Below are 7,104 nucleotides of genomic sequence, written 5' to 3' on the forward strand. Positions count from 1 at the left end.
CAGGTTATATAGTGCTTTCTGCATTGCCGCCGGCATCAGCATTGAGTGAAAGGTCATTTTCAAATGCAAATAGCAGAATAAACACATTAATGCAAAGTGAAGTATAACTTTATTCAAGGTAATGAAAATCAAGACATCCACCTAGTTCCATACAAAAATTGTCACTTTAAAGTCTTCACATTCACACTGTTGCCTAGTTTAATAAAAATTTATATACTCAGAGAAGATTTAATTCTGGAGCATGTCTTTTTCTTCCAATTTCCAGGGAGCAAATATGGCAGGAAAGTAAGTATGACACTGTTGAAAGGGAAACTGGTGACCTGACATAAACAAAACCTTGATATATGGTTAAAAGTGGTCCTTCTTTTAGTGTAGAAATGACTCAGTCCTATTGGCAATCATTTGTATTTACATTACTGTGACTTGCTGCCTCAAAGAAATCTTTTACTGAAGGTGTTCCCCCAGAATGCTCCAACTTCTTCCAAACAGATGTAGATCCATGATTACATGAATTCAGGCAGCCATCCTAGAATAGAGGGTCTATAAATTTCTACCCCTGTGCCAGTCTGTTTCACTGACTATGAAGAGAATGTGCTTATATTACTTCGAGGGGGGGGGGTCATGATGCATTAGCATTAAAAGTATAAAAGCACCAAATAACCAATAGTCAAAATCTATGCTTTCTGTCATGGTTCCCAAAATATGACCTCTGAATCCAATTTTCACTTAAAAGATTCCAAGTATTCCTTGGAGAAATTACTGAATTGAGGAACAGAGCAGGAAATGTATACAATAAGCTTACTACATTATTACAGCAAAAAGCAAGAAAGCTATTAAAGACTAATTCGCCATTTTTGAGGGGAAGAAATTTCAAATAGACTGAGAAGAGGCAATTTAAATATAAGAAACAATAATGGTTCCAATAGATTTCTCAAATCTATACAAATCAATTTGTATACATATCAAATGTATACAAATCCATAAATTCATTATAATACCAAAATTAATATTGAGATCAACTCATTACTCAGAAAATTAAGAAATACAGAATTAAACATTTGCCCTGCCTTCCCTATGCTCAATTTATCTTACCATAACCAAAAAGTTGATGAAGGGAAGTCCTTTTGTACAGAAAGCTTCTGGATAATTAATGCAGAATAACTTTTAAAATCAGAATATGGCCATTGTGCAACCTTTAATTAGAAAGTGATTCTAAAACCAGTACTCCTACCCTTTCAGAAGCAGAGCCAGGAGGATCATGAGCTCCAGCCCAGCCTGGACTGCATGGAAAGACACTGTTTCAGAAAGAAGGTAAATAGGAAGAGGAGAGGAAGAGGAAGAGGAAGGAGAAGGAGAATCTTGAAAAAGTGCATCAGTAGCTGCTATTGTCAATATATAAAAGATTGATAGAGACTAGGACAACTAAAAATTAGGTCCCTCATGTAATGTTTACAAAACGACCTGCTGACTGGGTAAGGTGGTGCATGCCTATAATGGGAGGCTGATACAGAGGTTTATGAGTTTGAGACCAGTAACACAATGGGCGAAGTAGTTAAATGAAATTTTAGTAAAGAGAGACAAGGAGAAAAAGACAGACAGACAGACAGACCAGCAGAGAAATAAAAAGGAGAAGGAGGAATACAGGAAAGAGGAAAAGGAAAACAAAGAAAGGAAAGAAAAAATTATTATTAAAAAAATAAAAAGGAAAAAAGGGGGGAAGAAAACAAAAAATAAATAAATAAATAAATAAATAAATAAATAAGAAAACAACCTGTAAAGTTGTCTGCCCAAATTTAGATCTAAATCTAATCAATATCTAATTACTGATCCACAAAACATAGAAAGGATACCAGAACAGTTTAGATGATGCCATACGGGAGGTAAGCCAAAACCAGGATGGGGGAACACTACTTGCAAACGACCTACTTTTTTATGACATAAAAGTTGAGGGAGGGAGAAGGTACTGTTAAAGAAAACAGTTAAGACAAATGATCAAACTCAATATATGAAACTTATTTATATTCTGATTCAAACAAACTAACTAGATAAAGGTAAATTTGAGGCCCTCAGAAAACCCAAATATACAGTCTAAGTTATATTTTCAAATGATCATTTGGACCAACATACTTAGAGGATTCGTAGTTAATGATTTTAAAATTTACTACACATACAGCTATCATGATCAAGAGAGTGAGTGTTCCAATGGTGAAAAAACAAGTACACTCACTAATCAAACAAATTTGAGAGTGCAGAATAAAGCCACACAAAACAATTCAATTGATATATTTCAAAATGAATTCAATGAAGAAGGAATCCACTTGTCAAGAAATGTTGCTAGCTAGGTGTAGCAGCATGGGCCCATCTTATTCAGGACACTGAAGCAGGAGAATTTAGAATAGCAGGGCAATACAGTAAGATCTTGTTTTGAAAAAGAAAATGAAAGCAAAGTTGCTGGACAGCTGGCAATTTTAGCCTTGCACAAAATTAACTTAAATGGATAATAAGCACAAATATAAAATTAAAAGTTTAGGAGAAAACAGAAGGGAGTATCTCTAAGATCTTGAGTGAGGTCAAAAAGAAAGTTTTGATGCATAAAAGAACAAAAGGGTAAAATGGACCTTCTTAAATTTGAAAAAATCTCACTCTTTTCAAACCTCATTTAATTGGCAAATTATGTTTGCATATCCCTTTGGGATACATTGTGTTTTTCGGTGTATTGTTTGTTTGTTTGCTTGCTTGCTTGTTTTTAGTACTAGGGACTGAACCCAGGTCCTTTGGCAGTAAGTTATATCCCTAGATATTTTTTTTTTTAATTTTAAGGCAGGATCTCAATTGTCCAGGTTGGATTCGAATTTGGCCTTCTTTTGCCTCTGCCTCCCAGGGCATTATGACGTTTTGATCTATGTAGATATTGTAGAAAGTGTCAATAAAGATAACGTATCCATCACTTTACCAACTTTTTTGTGGTTATAGGAATATTACAAATCTATTTTTTTTTTTTTTGGCAGTACCAGGGATTGAAATCAGGACCCTATGCTTGCCAGGCAAGAATTTATCCTACTGAGCTATCTCCCAGGCCCTACAAATCTATTCTTTAACAATTTTAAAATATGTAACACATTACTGTTAACTGTGGTCACTATACAATTAATCAGGTCAGTAAAACTCATTCCTTCCTCCTTTCTAACTGAAATGTCTTGTTGGATCAGCATTTTCCCTTTCCCTATATTTCTTTTTTCATCTTAGCTTATTGCAGCCATCTCTCTTTTCCATTTTGCTCTCTAAAAGATAATATTGAAAAAAACTACTATGGATTGCAAGAACATACATACATGTTACTTCTCTGGTGAAAGTTTATATATACGATGCATAAAAAGTTCTCATAACTCAAAAAATGAGGAAATAAATTGCACTTTTTGAAAAAAAAATGATTTGAACAGGCACTTCACCAATGAAGTTGCACAAAATAAAAATAAATATATGAAAAGATCTTCAATATCATTAGTCATTAAGAAAATGTGCATGAAAATACTGTATAATACAATTGTATAACTATTAAAATCACTGAATTAAAAAATACAATACACAGTGTAAATGAGAATGGGGAACAAATTGGCCATATAAAATGTTACCCCCTCTCTGAAAAATAATTTGTCAACTTCACTTTTGTGTTTCAAATATTAGTCTTTAATTATTAGTATGTTTTCAGTATATACAGCTTACAATCATCTTGGGGAGTGGGTATATGTACATGACACACACAGCTTAATCAACAACTTCTTAAAATGTTAAACATAAACTGCCCACATCATCCAACTCCTATGTATTTACCTACAGAAATTAAAACTTATGTTCACACAAAAGCCTATACATAAATATATATAGCAGCATGTTTTATAATATCATAAAAGAAGAAAAACCTAATGTCACCCTTGGGATTAATGGAAAAGATAAGCAGAAAAGCAAAATCTGGTATATTCCTATAAAAGATGAGCACTCTGAAAAACAAGGGGGAAAGACTACATTATTGATTCACACAATAAGAATCTCTAAATGAAAGAAATGACTCAAATTCCTCCGTATATGGGTCTATTTGTACGACATTATGACATTCTGGGAATGGTAAAGCTGTAGACATTAGTAAACAGTAGTTTCTGTGTGTTATGAGGAAAAGAAGGGAGGAAAACAAATGGGAATAATAAGGGAATTTTGGGTGATGAGGTAACTGTTTGATATTCTGACTCTTGTAGTTGTTTAAGAGATCTTGCACAGCCAGGCAAAACTTACAGAAGTATGCCTTCAACTGGACACATAGTGCCAGGTGGTCCTCATGGACCACCTCTCCCAGGTTGCATCTGCACATAAGATATACAAAGTCCAACAGGCATAAGAAAGCGTACTCAGCATCAATAATCATCAGGGAAATGTAATTAAAAACCCCAGTGAGATAACACCTTAGGTCTGTTAAGATGACTTTTATTTTTTAAAAAATGATGATGTGGAACAAAAGGAATTTTTATGCTGGTTATAGGAATGTAAGCTGATGTAAACATTATGGAATACAGTATGAATATTCCTCAAAAATTAAAAATAGAAATGCTATGTGGTCCAAATTTCCAAGTATAGCTATATAGCCAAACGAATTGCAATCAGTATGTCAAAGAGATGTCATTTTACCATTATTCATAAGAGCCAAGATTTGCAAGCAGGCTGAGTACATGAATAGATAAAAAAAAATGGAAAATTCTTCAGCCTTTAAAAAGAAGGAAATGCTGTCAAATGTGATAAGATGGACAAACTTCAAATACATTATGCTAAGTGAAATAAGCCAGATACAAGAAGAAATAGTACATGACCTTGCTTACATGGAAATCTAAAAAGTCAAATTCATAGAGGCAGAAAATAGAATTGTGGTTTCAAGAGTCTGATGAAAAAATAAATGGAAAAACAATAGTTAAAGGGTTCAAAGGATAAATAAACTATGGAGATCCAGTATATAGCACAGGGCCTATAGCTAACAATACAATATTGTAGACTTAAAATATGCTGAGAGTAGACCTTATGTTAGGTACCATTACCACATACAAAAATAATCATAAGAGAAGTGGCAGAAAACTGTGGCAGGTAACGGATACATTTTTGGCTTTGATGGTTTCATGGGTGTACATTTATCCCCAAATTTATCAAATTATATTTGTTAAATATGTATAGTATTTACATGTCAATTATACCCCAAAAAGGGATCTAAAAATTAAGAGAAACAGAAGTATGTACATGAATATGATATGTAAATATTATCATGAGAAATTGTTTACATTGATTTTTTTCAATTTATTTTTCTTACTAGTCCATATTTGCAGTACATTCATGTTAACATTGCTTCTGTGCAGTGGATTCGTGTATAAAACAGCTCAATTTCTTTTCTTTCCCTTTTCATTCCCCTCTCTCCTCCATCTTTTGATCCCAATCCCATTTGGGAAATGATCCATCTCTCTATTTCCTAGTGTGAATATTCTATTTTGCTCTTTGTTTATCATTTGGGTCTCTTATATAAAATAAACCCATGTGATAGTTAAACTTTTGTGTCTGATTTATTTCATGTAACATTATGTCTCAAAGCCATTTCTCTATGAATAACTCAAGTTTATTCTTTATAGCAGAATGGTACCCCATTGTGTGCAAATACCACAATTTTTAATCCATTCTAAATTAACTTTTTCAGGATCATTAGCATTTTGTTCTCTACATTGAAAGTTTTGTCCCAAGATCTGTCTGTTATCTTTTTCTGAGCATTTCTATTTGCTCTAGAATTTTCAAATTACTTACTTTTCAACTTTTCCTCATTCTTTAGCTGTCTTTCAGTAACTGTTGCAAAATTTTCTTAGATAGCACTTACATCAAAGTTCAAAAAAATTTAAGGCCTTACAGAGTAGGCACAGAGATAGAATTATTTTATAACATGTGTGAAGCACTGGATTCAAAAATGGAGTGGAGAATGGGAGAAAGGGGAAAAAGGGGAAAGACAATAAGGAGCATGCCTGTGATTCCAGCACTCTGAGAGGCTGAGGCAGGAGAATTGTATGTCTGTATCAGCCTGGGCAACTTAGTGATTTAGTGAGAGATCTTGTCTTGAAACAGAATTTAAAAAGGCTCAGCGACAGAGCTCCATGTGGAGACCTTGCTTTAAGTGTTTAATTCCCAGCACCACATGAAAAATTCAGTTCTAAAAATGAAATGGTAAATATGTTAGTGACATTGTGATTTTAAAGCCCAAAGTATGGTTACATGTACTTGTAAAAATGGCAAGAAACTATTCCTCCCATTTCTTACATGCCTTGTTACAATGCCACTGTGCCCCTCCTTCCATTCATAAGTATAGTTACCTCTTACTAACCCTGAGTCAGGCTGCCCTATAACTTGCTGCAACGACAAGAATGCAGCCCAAAGTGGTGGAATATGATTTCCAAGGCTATATAGCTTATGAGACCATCTTTCTCTCTTTCATGGAGCCCTGAGTCGACTTTGCTATGAATGGCATGTATTTCTTATTGGATTGTGAGAGGCAGTGGGGAGAAAAATTAAGATGCTTCAGCCCATGGCAAGCAGCAAATGCCAGCCTTTTGAGAGAGACTATTCTTAATTCTCTGGCCTAAATGTGTTTGATAGTCAAGTGACAAAGTAGGGCTAAGCTCAGGTAACATCACACAGAGCAAAGTCATGCTACTCAGCTGAGCCCAGACCATACTGCAGAATTATACATTGGCCATTAGGGTGGTCTATTACACAGCAACCAATAAGTGCAGTAGAAATATACTGAGGTATTCTAGGGTGAAATGACATAATATCTGAAATTAAATAGTTTTGAAAAAATATAAAAATGGAAATCTTTACATATAAATTAGATTTTATCTCATTCTCTTCTCTACTTTGGTGTATGTTTGAAAAATTCCACAAAAAAAGATTTCAAAAATAAGTTGTGCTTTAGAAATAATTACAATATTGTATTTTTTTATTTTTATTTATTTGAGAGAGAGAGAGAGAGAGAGAGAGAGAGAGAGAGAGAGAGAGAGATACAGAGAAACACAGAGAGAGAGAAAGAGAGAG

At 33.9% G+C, this 7,104-nt stretch overlaps 1 pseudogene; it reads left to right on the forward strand.

The window, feature by feature from the left end:
* Positions 1 to 274: 274 nt before the first annotated feature.
* The window catches only part of LOC111816817, a 9,704-nt pseudogene continuing 2,874 nt past the window's right edge, over positions 275 to 7,104 (forward strand).

This window comes from Octodon degus, unplaced genomic scaffold (genome assembly GCF_000260255.1).
Source record: "Octodon degus isolate 3935 unplaced genomic scaffold, OctDeg1.0 scaffold00041, whole genome shotgun sequence".
Classification (NCBI taxonomy): Eukaryota; Metazoa; Chordata; class Mammalia; order Rodentia; family Octodontidae; genus Octodon; species Octodon degus.